The 19,849-nt window shown below is 37.6% G+C and overlaps 1 long non-coding RNA gene across 2 annotated transcripts; it reads right to left on the bottom strand.

Annotated features, from left to right (window-relative positions):
* Positions 1-5,271: 5,271 nt before the first annotated feature.
* On the bottom strand, positions 5,272-6,494 carry LOC124320963. Of its 2 annotated transcripts, XR_006914090.1 has the most exons (5): positions 6,440-6,494; positions 6,117-6,377; positions 5,650-6,053; positions 5,470-5,576; positions 5,272-5,408 (listed from the first exon to the last, which is right to left on the bottom strand). It is a non-coding gene; the product is annotated as an uncharacterized LOC124320963 (long non-coding RNA). The 2 variants fall into 2 exon arrangements; XR_006914089.1 differs by having other exon boundaries at positions 6,117-6,480.
* Between the last annotated feature and the right edge of the window lie 13,355 nt (positions 6,495-19,849).

The raw sequence follows: 19,849 nt of genomic DNA, 5'->3' as shown, positions 1-19,849 counted from the left end.
CCTGGAGTACAGACACAGAACAGAAAATTATTGTACTCGGTAATACAGAGTAAAAACATGCATGTGACATACCTGTAATACAGAAGAAAAACATAATGTCTTTCTACAGAGTAAAAACAGACAAGTGACAAACATGGGAAACAGAGCTAAATCAGAAACAATTTTCTCAAGTAAAAAACAGATCTGTAACAGGTCTGTAGTACAGTTAAAAACCAGATTTATGTATTACAGAAATATAACAGATCTGTTCCAGATCTGTGAAACAAACTTTTACCAAATCCTGTAAAACAGAGCAATTCCAGACAAATTTCCTGTAAAACAGAGATGTAACAAGCCTGATACGGACCTGTTTCACAAGTATGTGAAACAGATCGGTTACATGAGTCTGTAACAGCTCTGTGTGCTACCTGGGAAGAGAACGGTCCAAATAAATTTCTTATTCACAGTACTTGTAATGAAGTCATGGACTGTGAATGAAGAATTTAGTTGGACCGTTCCCATTATTGATCAACAAAACAGACATCTTGATTCTTGTTACCTTACAATAAAATCAACATCTATGAATTAGCCCAGCAAACACTCGCAAATATTTGTTATGGTGACATGTCATAATTTTTTTATACTAGAGGGGATTGGCAACGTACCATACAGGCAAATTTCACTATATTATCCTACGAGTTCTCCACTGGGTTTCCATTGAAAGTTGAAACTTCAAATCAACCGGGGCCAGAATTACTAGGAATTCGGCTGCTAATGATGAAGAAAGGGCATTAGCCGCTAGATGGCGCGCCGAAAAGTGTCATGGCGGCATTCCCTACTATGTGTCCCATCTCCTTATCTCTGGTAGAGGGCGCTTTTGGTTTTTTTTTGCTACATTTTAAAAATAAATAATGGGTTTTTTAGGTTCGTAAAAAAAGTTAGAAGATAATTTTTAATTTATCGTTTTTTATTGTAAAGGAATACAAAAAGGAAGTACAGAGAAATTTTCAGACTAAATTTTAAAGATGTTAAGGAATGAATAAGTTCTTTATTGTAACTCCTTCGATGTTCTTGCTGCATCTAAACGTTTAATGGTTTCCAATTGGATTTTCCGCAAGCGTGTCATTTCTCGTTGCACATCACTTCTCATGACGTATTTGGTGTGGTTCTCTTCAATTTTTCCATCAGAAATAACCATGAATCGTTCTTACTCTAGATAGTATTACATATAACCACCCGGTGTTTCCTGATTTGTCTTTTGGCGCTAGCGATCCCAGTATAATGGCATCTGTGGAGATGCCTTGCATTTTGTGTCCCGTTAAAACTAGAGAAAGGACGCAGGAAAATTGGAACACAATTTCTGGTTGTTCTGGCGTCGGGTTGCTGTCCTCCATCAAGAAACCAAGACTTGCTCGACCGGGCAAGACAAATTTCTGTTTGCTTTTGGATGGCAATTGCTGCACGGCTAACATAGCGTCAGAGTGGGTTGTTGTCGGTGGCCAGATTCTAGTAGGCAGATCCATCGGGTTCTCTTTTAAAGATTCTAGCGCTTGAATGAAGGGATCGTCCGTTAACACTTGAGCTGCCTCCACGTTTTCGCCGTCCGCTTCATTAAAGTCAATTACGTTTACATCCTCTTCGTTCATATCAAGGGTTTCCTTTTCTTCTCGAACCATGTCTTCAATGTCAGGCTTACCGAATTCTAATGACTCGCTATCTGACGACGAACGCCAGAAACTTTCGTAGTAATTTTGAATGCTGTCTATCGTTAGTTTGGACGATTCGTCGGCATACAGTGTCTTTTTCTGGCGTTGATAAGCGTCCCACCACGTTTCTCCAACAGCAACCAAATCCGTTTTTTCTCGAAACGGAATAAACATCGTCAAAACTCCTTTTGCGTACTCTTCTCTTCGCTCTTGTCTTTCATCCGGAAGAAGATCGCTGCTATCTTCAAGGCTCTTGAGATCTGGAAGTCTTTTTGCTAAGTATTTAGGCCAGCGTACATCCATTCTTTCTCTATGGCCTTCGGTCCCGTGTTGTGGATGGTCGGGAGAATATTTATGAATGATTCGTGCTGAATTCGATTCATCTTCGCTACTGGAATCAGTTTCAGCGTCACAGTTGTTTGGTCTTGCCTTCAATTTGCATGATTCTTGTTTTTGGGTAAAAGGCCACAAATTCATCTTTTCGATTAAAGGATTTTCTTTTGATCTGAAAACATAATCATAAATTGTAGCTTTGACCTCTCCATACCGTGTTATGTTGGCGTAAATAGTTTCTTTTTCCAAGTACGCAATGGCTTGGGTAAGTGGAAGAATTGCTGTTTGATGGGACATAGCCAAGATCTCATTGCCTAGTAGGACAAATGCGGCTAATGGTCCACCAATAGTATCCCCATTCGTCGAAGCTCGAATAGCAGAAAGTAACTTCCCTAGTCCTACAGAATATTCCGATCTCGGGAGAGTTGTTTTTTTCGGTTTTTGATGAATGTTCACCGTTTTCGTCTTGAATTCGTGCCGGGTTTACTTGTTGCTCCATAGCTTGTTGTCTGACCATTTCTTGCTGTTTGAGAGTCTTTTCTTCGTGTTTCTCAATGGCCAATAGAGTTTCTGCAAGAGCTTTTTCGCAATCACTGTTGTGCTTAGAAGTGTATGCTCCATAATACATGGATAGCTTCTGGTCCTTCACATACTTGGTACAATTGTTGCAATTTAGTACCGACATTATGGACGTATTGCAATCAGCAAAGAAAATGAAAGGAGCCCTTTTCCTAACAGTGATTTCAAGGCTTGAAAATGTTTCAGGCTCATTCTCAGCTGCGGACGATTCCGGTGATTTTTTCTTTTCTAGAAAATGGGCTTTCACTGTTGTTGAGTCAAACGGGCAAGGTGGGATGCAATATCTGCATTTTGTTCTTCCATTCTTAAAGCAGCTTTTCCTGTGCCGCCAGTCGTGCAAGTTGACTCGCATTTGAATGCATGCGAAATCAAGGAGCCACAGATAACGTTCCATGTCTGTAAACGAAGGATCCTGTTGCCTGAGACCTTTCCACATCAAATTGTCAATCTCCTCGTCCGTAGGTTTCTTTTTCTTCAATCTGTCGTAGCCGTGCTGGAGAGCTGCATGAACTTTTTTTGTTATGGTCACATTTTTTTGGCATGTTTTACAAAACAGAATTTTCTGTTCGTACTCTCTTCCGCAGGATCGCATGGATTCCAGCGCCGTTTCTGATAAAATTTCCAATTTTTCATTTGGACAGGATTCACATTCTAAAACAATTTCATCTCTTCCTCGGGGAGTTTTAACTCCCCTTGAATGAGCGTCTCGATATTTGCAGCTGGGCCATTCCATGGTATTTCAATTTTTTTTGTCGCGGTACCTCACCGATTTTGATTAAAAAAATACTGTGTGTTGTAAGTCATGGTTATATAACACTGTGAAATTTTCAAATTTTTTGGATCAGTGGTTGAGCGTGAATTGTCGTTCCAAATTTCCGGTTTTTTGCGGAATCGTAGTGCGTAATTTTCAATAAAACGTAAATAAAACGGCGGCGGATAGAGCAATTGACTCAATTGCTCTATCCGCCGCAAACTTTTAGAAGAATTTGTTTTTTTCTAAAGGTTAGCATTTACCCAAAAAGCGATACCAAAGACCCCACAAAATTGTTAAAATTTGAAAAACCCAGACTTTAACATTAAATATCTCCCGAACGGCAGGAAATATTGAAATTCTGCAAAAACAGGTGAATCCGGAGTAAAAAACTTGATATGCCTGAATTATTTCAGATTTTTAAGTCCCATAGCGGAATAAGAAAAAAAGGGGGGTCCATGGATTTGGTGCGCTTGAGTGGTGGATTGCTTGTTTAAATAATCTTAAAAATGGTTTTTCACATCTCAGTATTTGATGGGAAGATGCGCATTAGTTGAAATTCAGAAAGTCACTAGGATAGTAATTTAAACTGGCCAACAAGCATAAAATCGTAAAGCTACATTTCTTAATTTACATGAAAATTAATTTCAGACATCTAAATTATTCACCACATTACAGTCTACATACCAACACATTAAAAATTAAATACATATGAAATTAAAGCTAACTTTGGAAATAATGTATAACAACTGTTACCTTATGTCTTTCCCATAACTGCCATTTTCAAGATTAGAATCGTCTCGTTCCAATTCTTTGTCACATTCAGCGTCATTAGTCTGAATAAAGTTAAGTTTTCAGTCAACATTTTTAGGACTCTCCCTCGCGTTCCTGGCGGATGACAGCCCAAGCTACGCTTTCCTGGCCTTCACTTTAGACCGGGGGACATACTGTAGGCCCTTTCATATAGTCTAGTGGCCGGCAATATGAAGCCCGAGGTGCAGAGAACTCGTATGCTTCGGCTGTCATCCACCAGGAACGCGAGGGAGAGTGATAAAAAATGGCGACTAGGCTTGGTGGGAAACTTGTAAAAATTACACTTTACTAGATTGGGAATAACTCGGCCAATCTAGTCTAGAATGTAAATTCCTTTTGGATTCGTATTGAAGGATGGACGAGCAAACTTTTGGGAGAATTTGTTTTTTTTTAAGGTTAGCATTTACCCATAAAGCGATACCAAAGACCCCCCAAAATTGTTAAAATTTGAAAAAACCCAAACTTTAACATTAAATATCTCCCAAACGGCAGAGAATATTTAAATTCTGCAAACACAGGTGAATCCGGAGTAAAAAACTGGATATGCCTGAATTATTTCAGATTTTTAGGTCCCATAGCGGAATGGGAAAAAAAGTGGGGTCCATGGATTTGGTGCACTTGAGTGGTGGATTGCTTGTTAAAAATAAAACAAAATTTCTTAAAATTTGTTTCCATTCTTTTCATGTTACTTACTTTGTCTACGTTAAGTCGTTAATGATATTATTTTTATTTCAAACGCCTGAACATCGTTTGATTCGTTTCCCCCCCAAAACTTCAAAAGATCTGGTTTTTGCGTCTTTTTACCAATTTTATTATTCAATCTATTCAAATGGTTTTGATATTGCTGTACCCACAACTGTTGAATACGCTCGTTAGACTAAGCATTCCAAAATGGTATAATACACAAATTAAATAACAGAAAAAGATATTTCTTTAAAGAAAAAAAAATACTTGTTAGCAAAGCTGCATCTGTTGGTAAAGTTGGCGTTAGGTTAGTGACCCCCAATTGATGGCAGCCACACCCATTTTGCTATTTTGGTTGCTCCCAATGGTAAGAATTCCCCTCAAAATACCTACTGCTATAAAAACGCAATTGCGGAAACATTTTTATGTCATAATAAAATTAGCACAAATTTCTTACCGACAAGCCAGGAGAAGGAAATTGGTAGAGAGAAGGGCTTGAAGAGCAATATTACAACGGTTTCTTCAGTTAGCAGTTTGTCAATTTTTTTATGGCAAATAGTTCGCTACACATCAAAACAGATAAATTGCTTTAGATTAATTTTTAATTCACCAAACTCAAGTTACCACAACGCATTCCATATTAAGGTTATCTTCATCAACTGTCGGGATCTAAAAGCAAGCGGTAGTGAAAAGATCCTTCCTTTGGGGGTAAAGAAGGCCGGATGCAGAATCTGAAAGAGTATAAATAAGTTATTCTTTCGGGGGAAAGACCTTAACATTTTTTAAAAATTTGGCATCCATTACCTAATACATTGGGAGATCAAAGTTCCACACGCGCGTGACGAAAAAGCCAAGTTTCTAATCGCCCTATCTCGATTGAAAAACGTCTGTCAAGCGATGGTATTCATTCAAAACCCACAGTGAAGAAAGTTCGGCAAACGAATTTTGAATGTAGTCCTGGAATTTAATCAATTGAATGTATGATTCTTGAAGTGGAGAATATCATCAGATATTTTAACCAGTGAATGGAATGATTCCAAGCCAAACAAGCCTGTAAAATCCATCCTAATGGCCAAGCAAAATGTAACGATCCTGAGGCCACTAAATCAGTCCAGGTTGCTACAAACGATCCCAATGTTCCTTTTTTAGCGCCAGCACGCACTACATGAAGAATATTGGCTGCAGCTGCATCTGGTTAACCTATTAAACTTTAAAATTCCATGTTGTTTAAAATGATGAGTCCCCAATGAATTAATTTACTGCGTATTTACCTATCCCATGAAACAGTTCCGACACAGAAACACAAGATAGCCGGCTTTCCCACGCCAACTTGGATTTGTCGTGGAAATTATAATCTGCCTGACAACCATACTCAACCAAGATTTGATCAAAGTTGAGGTTTGGTTGAACTTGCTTCTCTCTCCAAGCTTTTTACACACAAAAGCCATGTTATATCGGGTGAACTACCATTCAGTAATTCATAGTTAGCTTCGGCAAGAAGAGTTAGTAAGCCAGGACCAGCATGAAAAAGCCTAAACGATAATACTGTTTAAATTTGAAACCTAAAAAGAAATGTAAAGATATCTTCCATTACTTAGTGGATGCCAAGCACACTTGGAGGTGACAATAATCTGTTCAAGTGGATTTGTACACAAAAATGCTGGAGCAGGGACAAAGTTTAAGAAGACAAAGAAAAACTTATCGAGAATTGAACGAAAAACTGTTCAAATTTTGGGATGATTACAACAAGCAGCACCTCACCAGCAAAGAACTTTTGGAAAAATGTGCCAATATTTATACACATTTTAATGCCATTAAATACGCAAAAACTGCGAATGATGCCCGTGTAACGGAAATAGACACAGAATAAGTCACATAACACTCTCCAAAAAAGACTCCCGGTGCCACCCGGGAGTAACAAAAAAAAACAATTGAGTGATAACACTCTCCAAAAAAAGACCAAAAAAGACTTCCGGTGCAACCCGGGAGTAACAACAAAACAAAACAATTGAAAAAACAAAAAAATAATGTTTGAGGACTTCGTGCGTCATGCAATCTATTTTTTAATAAAGTGGTGTATGCTCAGAATACAAAATATATGCCACGACCAGCGGTATTCCAGAGGTCGTTGGTTCCAGCTGGCGCCCCGCAACCCACTTGTTGAGACAGTATGTTGTGTGCTAGTACCTGACCAACTAGGATACCCTAATGGCGAGTCAACATATGCATAGCATGAACAGCCACAACACACCGTGCCAACCTTACACACACCACATTAAAAAAAAATATGAAAGCAAAACGGCACATCCTAGAAGGCTTTACCCCCCCAAAAAGCTATTATCTAAAACCAAAATCAAAATTTTGCTTGGGTTGGCGGCACCTGAAAATTAACAGTATAAACAATTATACAAATGTGACGATTGTTTTATTTATAAATGGTTTTACCTTTTGTATATGGTACATATACAATGAATTCCTATAATGGGGTCTATTTTGACAGCTACATTTCACGCTTCCGTCATGTAAACAAATACAGGGCATTAATTTTATTTTTTCCTAAATTACAACGTATGAAATAAAAAAAATAGAATAGTACTCACAATTTAACGTGTGTATGTCGAAGAAAACAGGTAATCAAAAATAATCCAAATCACAAACCACTATTAACATATCACTATCACTACACGAACGAAAGAAAGTATACTGACACAAACGTCAAACGAAACAAATAAAAAACAATAAGGCCGCAGCGCCTCTGTCAGGGGTAGTCGACCAGCCATCAGGAACGGGTTGGGTTGCTCCAGCCGTCAGGAAGAGGGAGGGTACCACAGCCGTCAGCCGTCAGAGCGCCCCTAGCGGCCTGACGGTGCAATAGCGCGGATAGCAAATTGACATGAATAAATCGATAAATTGAAATGGGGTGCCGAAAAGGTTGAAGTTGGTGCCGAAACGATCGAAATTGGTGCCGAAACGGTCAAATTGGGTGCCGAAATGGACAATATTTTTTCATAATCCAGGAAGTGTGGTTTGCATGGGGTGCCGAAAACGACGAAATCCAAGTGCCGCAAAAAAGTGCCAAAACTGGTGGACACCCTAAAAAATTATCTGATCTTAATTATGAAATTCTAAAATTAATTAACAACGTAGCCAGTACATTACCCAAGGACAAATTTGTTGTACATGTAAATAAGATTAAGTTAGTAACAGAAAATCCAAATGAAGTTTTGATTTCAGATACCACCCCAATAATAGCTAAACGCAGGGGAAGACCTCCGAAAAAAGATATATCTAACAAAGGTGTAATCCCAAAACGTAGAGGCCGTCCACCTAAAAATCCCAAACCCCCTCCGAATGGCAATCCCCAACCAGACCCTTCTGTTAACATTAGACAAAACCAAAATGTAATCAATCATGGATATAACTTGAAAAATAGATATTAAAACCATTCAGTATGTATAAAATGTATGTTTCCCATATTGGACTTTCCAGATGGAAACATAAACTTTTGTGTTTCTTTGCTACTTGTCAATTCTCTTCGCAACGTCAAATTCCATAAAAATTTCGATATGCGATTGTACAAAACCGGCCACGAGAGGTCTCCTCGACCTAACTGACCCTGAATATTGTTTTAAATTAACCAACATATCCTCTCCGACTTAAGACAAGGCTGTGTCTGAAACTTTTTCATGTAACAGACAAAGCCATGTCTTAAGTTTTCCTTCTTTTTATTACATTGCCTCCTTATATTTGTTATACATTTATTTTATCCCTTTTCAATTCACAGCATAAAATTTTCCAAACGTTAATATTCCCTTTCATAATTTTCTAAAAAAATTTCTGTTTCAATGGTATAGGTTACATAAAAAATTTCAGACACAGCCTTATCTTAAGTCGCAGAGCATATGTTGAGGGTTGCACATTTTGGGAATTTTTTTTCTTTTTAACTTAGCATTTCTTTAAAAAACTTAAACCTTAGCGTAAAGCAATTATCAAGTTTACTTCAAATCTAAGAATCTTTCATTTAAAAAATACTTCAGACAAAGCAACGTCTTAAGATTTTATCTATTTTTACGAAAGCGTTATTACCATGTAATTTGGGGGATTATGCAAATTTTTACTAACTAAGAATTTTTTTAATTAAATGCGATTCCTTATGAAGATTCGGATTTAATTAAAAAAAATCTAAATTAACTCAAAATAGTACCGAAGTAGAAAAAATAATGTGGCTAAACAAGGAAAATCTTTGTTATTTGTAATTTAAGTTTTATTTAATAAAGAATAACACAACTTATTTCTTTTTTAGTAAAGCGATCTTTATTGTTTTTTTTAAGCCAAAAAAGAAATTTAAAAAATTCAGACAAAGCATTTTCAGAAGAATTACCTTGTTGTTTCGATTCGTTCGTTCGGTTAACGGTTCTTTATGGGAACCCAAAACCGGCACTTTTTATAATACAAATATTTTCAAAATATTTATATATAAATCAGAAAACAATTATATAAATAAAGATGTAAGATTAAAACTGGTAAAAAGTATTATATAAAGAATTATGATTTTCACGAAATTTTGACTTGTCTGAGTCAGGGCTACAAAACATAGGTCAAAACAATATTTATCCTTAATAAAGGTATACTTTAATGGGATGTGAACCATGATCCTCTTCATCATCAATCAGCGCTATTGATCTTATTGCAATTCAAAAGGAGTCAAGAGTATAGGATTAGTCAAGCATAAAACAATTTCTAGTTCGGCTATAGGCCACAGTGGTGCGCATTGGCGTAAGCTGCGCACGACTTTTGGCTATGTCGCGTACTTTTGAATTGCAATAAGATCTATAACCACTAAATTAGTTCTTGACTTCTTGTATACCAAGGGAAACTATTTTGAAACGGAATTGATTGTTGTGTGTCATTGTTTTTTGCGTGAAAACTTTTTTATCGCAATATTTGGTCGTTACCAAACCTTGGCTTCATATACCCTTCCGCCACACGCAGATGATCACGAAAAACGTTGTTGTTGAAAGGTAGGCTTGAACCACTTTCCTTCGCCGTCGCTATTTAAGCGCTAAGGTCGCCCATTCGCTGTTTTTGGCGGCTCATAGCGCCAAGAATAATGAAGTCAAATGTTTCTCGCTAGACATAGCGCTGTCTAAGCACGCATGGTGCTAGTGATGTATGTGCGATTAATTTGCGTACGATGCGCTGAATATAGCGCAATTCATTGCATCGCATTTTTTTTCGAAACGCGCAAGCGCTTCGTCAATTGAACTAAATGGTTCCGGAAAATAAAACCATTGCGGTGACTGGACGAGTATAGCGCGTGCCCGTCCATTATTTCGGAGCTTATCAATAGTCAGTTCGCTTATTGTCGTAGCGCTTATCGTCGACCGTCCGCTGTTTAAGGCGGCTCGCTGCGCGAAAAATGTGTAATTGTTCGTGCTGTATATAGCGCTATCTAAGAACGCGTGGCGCTATTATGAACTTAATATTAACTTGCGTGTAATGCGCTAAACGTAGCGCAATTAAATTAATTATGTTCAATATCGTCTGAACCTTAAAGATACGTTGGGCCAGTAAATACAATAATTATACCTGAGAGCTCACGGGATCACAAAATGTGTTCTTCTTACTTCTAACTCACGATATTTTTCCCGTTACCACACAGTCCACACTGAATCAGCGGAGGGAAAACGTCAGGATCGATCAAGTGAGAAAAACGTGTCTGAGCCCCCGTCCCGTCGTCTGCTCTCCCGTTGCCAGATCTTCCATTTGGAACATAGTCCTCTCCTCATCAAAAGAGGAGTCCGTGGTGGGTCGTAAGAGACACAGTTTCACGACGGGCCGTCGGTATTCCCCAGTCGTCGTCTTTACCCAGACTTTGTCCAGGTGCTGCTCGAGATTACCATGAATCAGCGTGTGATGTGAGGCGTTGTTGCAGACTTCGCGTCGTAGTGACCTTTTACATTCGCGGCACAAGTGGTTGCGCCCCAAGCAACGGAAGCAGCTGTCCAAGTCGACCACTGCTTTTGCCTCCTCCTGTCATTTGAGCTACCGGCACGAACGGCTGGAATATCCAAGCATTGACTTTGTTTGGGATAGTCGAGCGTTTCTTTCTTCGGACTCTTTATCTTCTTTTTCCTTGTGTGATTGCTCGTCGGCTGCGTTCGTTGGCAACGTATGTCTCTACGGCTTCATTCACGAGTGTATAGGCTCCCACCAGATCGTAGGCCCATTTTTCGACTTTATCCTTCCCCTCGCTATCTGGGCCAGCCACTACCTGAGCCTAGCATTTTGTATGCGTGTTGTATTCGCATACATTCTTCATAAGATCCTTAAGCGATTGCTTCATCAACTCTCCGGCCTCTATGCCTTTTGAGAGCGCTATTGCATTCTCAATTTTGATCTTTTTGATCAACACGTCATCCTCAATCTTTCTAAATGTCTCTTCTTCTACGCCGTCTCCCCGCATCAAGACCACAAACTTGCCCCTCTACCGTTGGAAATGGGCTCCAGCATTCTTCAACCGTCCGCTGAAGTCAAACACCTTGGCGTCACTTTTGATTCTCATCTTTCGATGTCCTCCCACATTCGCAATGTTTGTCGGTCCTCCTTCTTTCACTTGTGGCGTATTGGCAAAGTTCGGCGCTTTCTTGATCCTCTTACTACCAAGTGCCTTGTTCAGTCTCTCGTCCTCTCTCGCGTTGATTATGCCTGTTCTCTCTTCGTTGGTCTTCCTGGCACTTTGCTCTCTAAGCTGCAGCGCGTGATAAATGCTTTGCTCGTCTCATTCTTCGTGTGAGGAAGAGAGACAGCATTCGTTCCCATCTGCGCTCCCTTAATTGGCTCTGTGTCAACGACAGAATCACTTTTCGTATTGCCACCCTGACCTATCGCTGTTTAAATGGCTCCGCACCTACTTACCTGACTCGTCTAATCATCCCTCTCGAAAACTCACGCAGCCTACGCTCATCTTCATCTGCTCTACTTCGCGTTCCTCGCACTCGCCATGTTAATCTTGGTGATCGATCTTTTGCAAAGGTCGCTCCATCCATCTGGAACCGACTCCCTCTTGCTGTTCGTAATGCCACCACACTCCCCAAGTTTCGTTCTCTTTTATTCAAACACCTTTTCGATTGATGTGTTTTATACTTTTTCTGTGACTCTTTAGCCTGACTGTACTTTCCGCGTCATTAGAACTTAATTTGGATAATGCGCGTTATAAATCAATCAAATCAAATCAAATCAAATCGAATAATTTTGTGTGAAAGGTAATGTAACAAGCTATATTTTAGTATCAATTGTTGTTACTTATTTAAAAGAATAATAATGATAATGATAATGTATTGCATTTAATATTGAATAGCGCCTTTTCCAAATCATGATCAAAGGCGCTATCAGCTCCGACAATATACATGGGGAAACTCAATTTTCATATGCCGTTCGAAACAAGAATGTTTTTAGCTTACAACGAAACTGTGCGAGAGAGAAAAGAGGAGAGTAAGGAAAAAGAGCTAGTAAGCGAAGGTTGGGGAGTAAGGAATTCCAAATTCGAGGAGAGATGACTGAGAAGGCTCGATCGCCAAAGCTTTTCATCCCAGCTAGCATGTCTTTATTGTTAAAATATTTTTTCCGACAATACTCTTCGATCGATTACCCACATATTGGTATAATATTATATTATTACTTTGTTGCGACAAGGTGGCTGTTAAATTTTTTTGTTGTTTTCCCAATAAATGACTATTATCAAAGATGAATAAATCAATATTATTTTTTTTTATTTTCCCAAAAACCGATCATGAAGAAGGAATTCATCATTTTCTATGAAATAGCTATAGTCTGTTACATTTACCACACAGAGATTTAGATTTCATCTAAATATAACACAAATAACGTTTGCCAACAAATTTAAAGTAGTAAAACTGTTATTTTACCAATATAAGTAAAATAACTTGAAAAAAATATTGTGAACCAAAAAATTTGGGTGCAAAAATTTATTGGAACAAAATAAAAAAAAGTATTTAACCAACATCTAAATTGAAGTAATATAATATTTTAGAAATATTTGGGAAATATTCTCTGCTAGCATGGATGTGGCTGCAAGGGGAGAAGAGTAGGAGCTGGAAAAAGGAGCGGGATTCACAGCCGGTGTCGCGGATGCTGATTAGTGCACTGAGGTATTGTGACGCGAGACCAACTAGGCAACGGAACACTTGGACAGCAATCTTCAACTTTATGCGCTGACACACTGGGGGCCAGTGCAAGGAGCGGAGAACTTTTAGTTGCGGATGCGTAATCAAACAGTTTAATTTAAGAATGGTATTATTGTCTTTTGATTAGTTACCCGTCACTAACGTTTTTCCTAGTAGCAATTTAGTCAATTACATTGTGTTTGACCGTGAATAAAATTCGTTGTCTTCTGTTTTTTATATTTATTATCCGTTTATTCTAGGTTTTCATTAAAAATTATAGATAGAAGTGTAGAACTATTTTTAGTTTTTGCCACCCTTTATATACTTTGCCGTAGCTCCAACCGTGGTGAGTGAAATTCACATACTGCCGTCTCGTTATTTATAACATAGTAAGCCGATTTAAGTTTTTATTATTTCTTGAACACATTTCCCTTAGTGTTAAATATGAAGTTCATTTTTTACAAACGTAATTTACGCTTAACAACTATCGTTAGTAAAAAAACAAGCGAATTTCCGTGTTCCCTACGCCACATTTTCTCTTCTAGCTAGATATCCTTATCCTCCTTCCGCGACTCAGCCCTGCTGCATTTCAAAGATTTTTCCTTGATACTGGATAGGATAGCATACTTGACTTTCGGTATAGGATAGGATAGGAATAGGATAGGATAGGATAGGATAGGATAGGATAAGATAGGATAGGATAGGATAGGATAGGATAGGATAGGATAGGATAGGATAGGATAGGATAGGATAGGATAGGATAGGATAGGATAGGATAGGATAGGATAGGATAGGATAGGATAGGATAGGATAGGATAGGATAGGATAGGATAGGATAGGATAGGATAGGATAGGATAGGATAGGATAGGATAGGATAGGATAGGATAGGATAGGATAGGATAGGATAGGATAGGATAGGATAGGATAGGATAGGATAGGATAGGATAGGATAGGATAGGATAGGATAGGATAGGATAGGATAGGATAGGATAGGATAGGATAGGATAGGATAGGATAGGATAGGATAGGATAGGATAGGATAGGATAGGATAGGATAGGATAGGATAGGATAGGATAGGATAGGATAGGATAGGATAGGATAGGATAGGATAGGATAGGATAGGATAGGATAGGATAGGATAGGATAGGATAGGATAGGATAGGATAGGATAGGATAGGATAGGATAGGATAGGAATACGAATAGGAACGGAAAAACTAAAAAACACTGAGGTCACAAGGTGAAAAGCACTTTATTTAATGTATTCATGCGTACACAGACTCTTATCTTTATCAATACTGACTGAAGAAAAATATTGAAATTAAAGTTCTGCAATGAAAACATGATGAAAATCTAAAAAAGCTTTAACGGGGGATACTGGTTTCGATTGATTTTGGTCTTCATTCTATTTTCTCTTAAATCGACATTATACTTCTGGAATGTGTTTGTCAACATACAGCCGTGTCTAAAAGTTTGTATACCTTGTGCTAAAAAATACGCCTTTTTACTCTGTATTGGCGGATAGTGTGAGCCTATCGCAAGAGAAAGTGGTTGTTATTTATTCGCATTTTTCTTTTTTAAACCAAACCCTCTACCCCACCCCCTTAGTTAACTCCATCCCTTAACACCACTAACTATTTTACTGTAATGTGGCAGAAGGTTAACCACCCCTTTTACGGAATCCTAAATGAAATTTAAGAACGCTAGATTAGCAAAAGTTCTAGAATTAAACGCGTATATGACAGAATACTGACGATTAATAGAACTTTTCTATCAACTATATTTAGTCTCTATTTATTTAGCGTCAGGTGTGTACCCTCGAAAGTGTGCAGACAATGTGCCTGCTTCTTCCTTGCTTCGACAACACTTTAAAAAAGTGGAGTATCTCCCCAATTCAAGTGCTTATTGATAGTGAAGGGTCCACCTCGAAATTCCTTTTTAGAAATTTGCGAGTAAGAACTTGGGCTTTTTTCGTCTATCACGTGACTCATAGGTGGGCATTTAAGCCCCTACTTAACGATCAATGTCAGACGAAAACAGACATTTAAATAGGGGGGATACTCCCAAGGGATGACGAGGGGAGTAACCTTGCAAGAAACAGAATTTTTTAATAGATTTCCAAAATTAAAAAAAAAAAATATTTTAAAATTAACAAAGATTAAGAGAATAGATAAAGATTGTGATACAATTCAATATTCACGAATTGCGTGAAAAATAAGCATTTATAAATTTAAATAGCATCAGTGAGCACCGTACCAGTCGAATCAAGGGGTCCTGCAGTGCAGAGGGTAATTTTTCTTGGGTGCCGCCCCCAAAACATTTTGAAATAAATAGATAATGAAGTAACAATACTTCCAAAAGTCTAGGGGAAATTACCAAAAACTCTTTTTTTTTCCCTTTTTGCTGGGGAAAGTTCAAAAAAATGGTTCAGCAACCGCATGTAGTTGTTGAAAAACGCCTATCACAGTCTCGTACAACCCTACTTCGCCGCGCCATCTCATACCTCAATAGTTGAATTTTCCATCCACTAGATGTCATCACGCGAAGGACTGATTGTACAGGGTAGTTTTCACGGCTGACTCGCTTGCTAGGTTTTCCGAAAATTGTTTTGATTAAGGGCTGCCTCTCTTAGCACTAATTCGCTAGTGGGTATAAAAGTAACATTCCCTTTCTTCCTTTTGTTTTCCTCCCCCGTATAATTCTCCTTCTTTCCTTTCCTTTTGCCTCTTTTTACCTCTCTTGAAACATTTTTCCCAAAAACACCAAAGGACTTCCCTTTTTGCCTTTTCAGCTGGGGAACTTTCCAAAAAATGTCCCAATGCTGCACTGCCGGAACCCTTGGGTCGAATGAAAAAAATTACAATCTAAAAAATTTTTCAAAAGTGAAACTATATTTAAATTAGCATTAATTAATACATAATTAAAGTGGTCCAGTGGAACAAAATCCTACTTAAATGCGGGAGACTCGTGTTCAATATTCGAAGAAAGCCAATCTTATACATACAAATACTGCAAAGTTATTTCTTATCCTATTGCCAAACTTTTTTGTCCACTTATGAGTGTGATTTTTAGACCACACTTAACCACATTTAGGCCCTAAGTGGAGAGGAACACCTTCATTAAGGTGTGCCTCTAAGTGGACTAGTCCATTTTTAAGTGGTTACCCACATTTTTAAGTGGTTACCCACACTTTTTAGTGTGAACTTCCATTTTCACACTTGAAAGTGCAGTTAAGTGTGTGTAAATTTTGTTTCTGAGCAGATGTATCTGCCTGTTTAAATCAAAAATAATTATTTACTGTGAAAAAATGAAGTATTAAATTTATTTGCTCATTTTATGGTGTCTGTTAGATGAATCACATTTAAAATTTTGGGCACCTCAAATGTGAATATCGATATCGACGAATATCTGCCTGCATTAATATTAATAAAATGTAATTATGAACTGAACAAATCAAGAATATAAGCTAGGAGTAGATATTATCTACTGTTTCTGCTTGTTGATGAACATGAGAGATGCTTCTTTTAAGAAATAGGATGCAGCATGCATTATACTTCAAGTATCGTGCTGAAATTCTTGCGTCAAAAGTTAGTCATATGTGAGGTTTCCCATAAGTCCTATTAAGCAAATTATAATCAAAATTTGTTGTAGTTAAAACTGAGCTCTTTTATATCTGTTTGTATTATTATAATGCCTGGTAGAAATGTGGTTTCAAACAAAATCACTCTGAGAAAAATGGGGTTTGCTAAGTTGAACGAATAAAGCCTTTTGGTACCTAATTTCGAGTAGGCCTACTTTTAACTATTCGAGTGACCTTCTCGAAATCTCAATTACGTTCAAGGCTAGTTCTGTGTACTCGAAAAGTTAACCCGTTCGGCTATGGAACTTGAAGGTTGATATTGGGTATACCGTCCTTTGATTAAGCTTAAGGTAATTAAAGGCATACACGAATAAACCCTACCCTGTCTTCGAGTACCCAAAAATAATAAGAGTATAATCTACTTTGAATCAATTTAAAAAATGCCCCGTGATGGGAATTTTTTTACATACTAAGTAATAATGAAATTGGAAATTAAAGATTTTTCAATCAATCATAAAAAATGTAAGGCAATGAAAGCCATTAAGAACCCCCAACCCCCAATTTGAAGCCTAGAGCAGACGAATGGAATTTTAACAGCCTTCACAAGAATGAAACCAAAACATGCCAATGCTTTGTAGTTGTGGTTGCACCAAATGTGGGGAAATAGCCATCCAAGATGGCAACCTCTAACCACTCTATGCTTATTTTGATGCTATGTTACTTCAAATTCAATTCACCATTTTTCTTTCGTGCGTGACGTAAAGTGTAAGTAGCGTAACCGCACTAAGTAACAGAGAAAATTATTTAAAGTAGGAAAGTTGCAAATGTATTAGGGGAGAGTGGGGAAAATGGAGCAATTTTTTCTTTTATCTCTCATTCCCTTTTTTAACGCATTTAGTTCCACGAAGTCTTAAAAAAGGAGAATAATTCAACCCTTTAGAAGTGTTTTCTTAAACAGATCAAATTATATCTAGGTTAAATATTTAAGATTTAAAAGTAAATAATTTTGGGGAAACTGATCCAATATCAGTTTTCGGTTGTTCATATCGGCGGTGTCTCTTGGCCCCTGGATTTATTACGAAGAAATCGAGAAGTGCAAGAATTTGGACAGTTAAAACTCAAAATAATAAATAAAAATAATCAAATAATGCAACTCACCAACAGAAAATAAATTAAATGCGGTTAAATAAATATGGTAGTAGACTAAAAACAGGACAATTTTCCCCGAACGAAAGGGTCTTTAAGACAAGGTATAATATCTTCATCACGTCTTCCAGATTTATTAATAATTTTAAAGTTATCGGGAAATCCGAAATTGATCGAAATTTAAGGTAGGACGCCAATTTCAAGACGGAAAATTTATTTAATTTTTTATTCCTGAACTGTTCGTCGTAATACCATGAAACTTTGTTTTAAGATGCGTATTTTTAACATATACATTTCCAGATTTTTTAAATATTGTATTCCAATTCCAACCCAATAAGAAATCAATTGAGCCAACCAACTCAAACCCCAGATCACGCCACTCTCCCCTATTCTCTACAAAATACTGTCCGATAAAAAGAGACATATGTCTAGATACATCTAGAAAATTTTGTCTCGTATTCTGTTCCAAGACGATGTCTACTAAAAGAAGACATGGTGTCTAGAAAATGTTTGATTGCCTATGCCTTAATTCGTTTTCCCGAAACGAAAAGGTGCGGAAAGGAAAATAGACCCTAAATATTTCTTTTTAACACCCACCACCTTGACCTCCTCATTCGAGCACCTCCCTCTGATATTTTTACTCCTCCGAAGGAATGAGTGAAATATGGATGCCTGTAGCATAATAAAGCTTTAGCATAAGATATTGATAGGAATAACCAAATAAATTTGCTACTTCTTAAATTTTTTTAGACTGTTTTTAATGTAGAAGATGGGGCTACAAATAAATGTAAACATTTGGGAACAAGCATTTAAAGCTTATTAAAAATCGGCTACTTTGCCAGTCTACCCTACTAACACAGCGATGTACCATGGATATGACTGCAGCGTACTCCCAAGGATAAGGGAGATACAAACAGCATATCCATGGAATGCTTCATGTTGATCCTTATTGCCCCTTCCCAGCACGTACCATTTGTATGTCCCTTGAATATACCGGTTTGTGTATACACAGTATCCTTAAATAACATCCATCTTTGGATAGGATTTCTGTTAGAAAATAAAAAATAAAAGTCCCATCCCAGATTTGAACTACTGACCTTCTATTCCGTAGCTTATCTCTTTGACCACTTGACCACCAGTTCTTACAATTTAGCGACAAAGGTTTGGGAGTAATGAAAATTGAGATATTTTTTAGCTTTTTCGTCCACTGTGTACCTAATATGGTTATACTGTGATGCACATTCTGTGTATGTACCAAATGGTATCACAACAAAATCATACCCCCGGGTATATTACTTTGACGTACAATCAGTATATTAATGAATATACGCTGGTGAATCTACGATGAATATTCTTTATTTGATCCCATCCTAGATCCGAATAAATTTATACCTACGCTATACTACCGCCCCCCAATTGCGACCTGGATCTATTCATCCCATATTTACCTACATCTTACATAAAGTGGGTGGGCCGTGTTAGTAGGGTATAAAAAAGGACAAATAATCCAAACAACAAATAAGCAAAAAACTGTAAAATAAAAAGCTTCTTTAGCTCTATAATGTATCTCAATTTCAAATTTTTCAAGAAATATTTAATCGATAAAATAGACTTTTACCATTGAATCTAATTAATTTCGAACGGAAAATGAGATTTGTTATATTTGCCAATCTTCCCCCATCTATCCCACCCACGGTGTTGTGACGTGATCTCCTTTGTATTGTTTTCGAATGTAAGAAAATTTCTGGTAGGTGATATTTACCTTTCCTACGAAAATGAAAGAAAAGAAGAACGAAAAACCTCTCGGGGATTAGAAAGTTTGGTAGGCTCAAAAATCTTTATTCCCGATTAGTTTCTTCTGATTGGTCCATTTTCATTCGCGAAACCATTTTCTGTAGCTGAGAATGGTTTTGGCAAAGACCCGCTGCACACAAGACGCGCTTACTTGCTTTAAGATTTAAAATATTAAAATTAGATCTACTCTTTTTTAATATTTAGCATTTAGCGAGCTGATAAGCTTGCTTTTCTATCTTTATTACGAGTAACCTGAGCCCCGGGCAAATCCGGGGAAATTTGGTCTAGCGTTAAGTCA

This window comes from Daphnia pulicaria, chromosome 1 (assembly GCF_021234035.1).
Source record: "Daphnia pulicaria isolate SC F1-1A chromosome 1, SC_F0-13Bv2, whole genome shotgun sequence".
Classification (NCBI taxonomy): domain Eukaryota; kingdom Metazoa; phylum Arthropoda; class Branchiopoda; order Diplostraca; family Daphniidae; genus Daphnia; species Daphnia pulicaria.
Note: the sequence above shows the minus strand (reverse complement) of the source record. Positions and strands in the feature narration are given on the sequence as shown.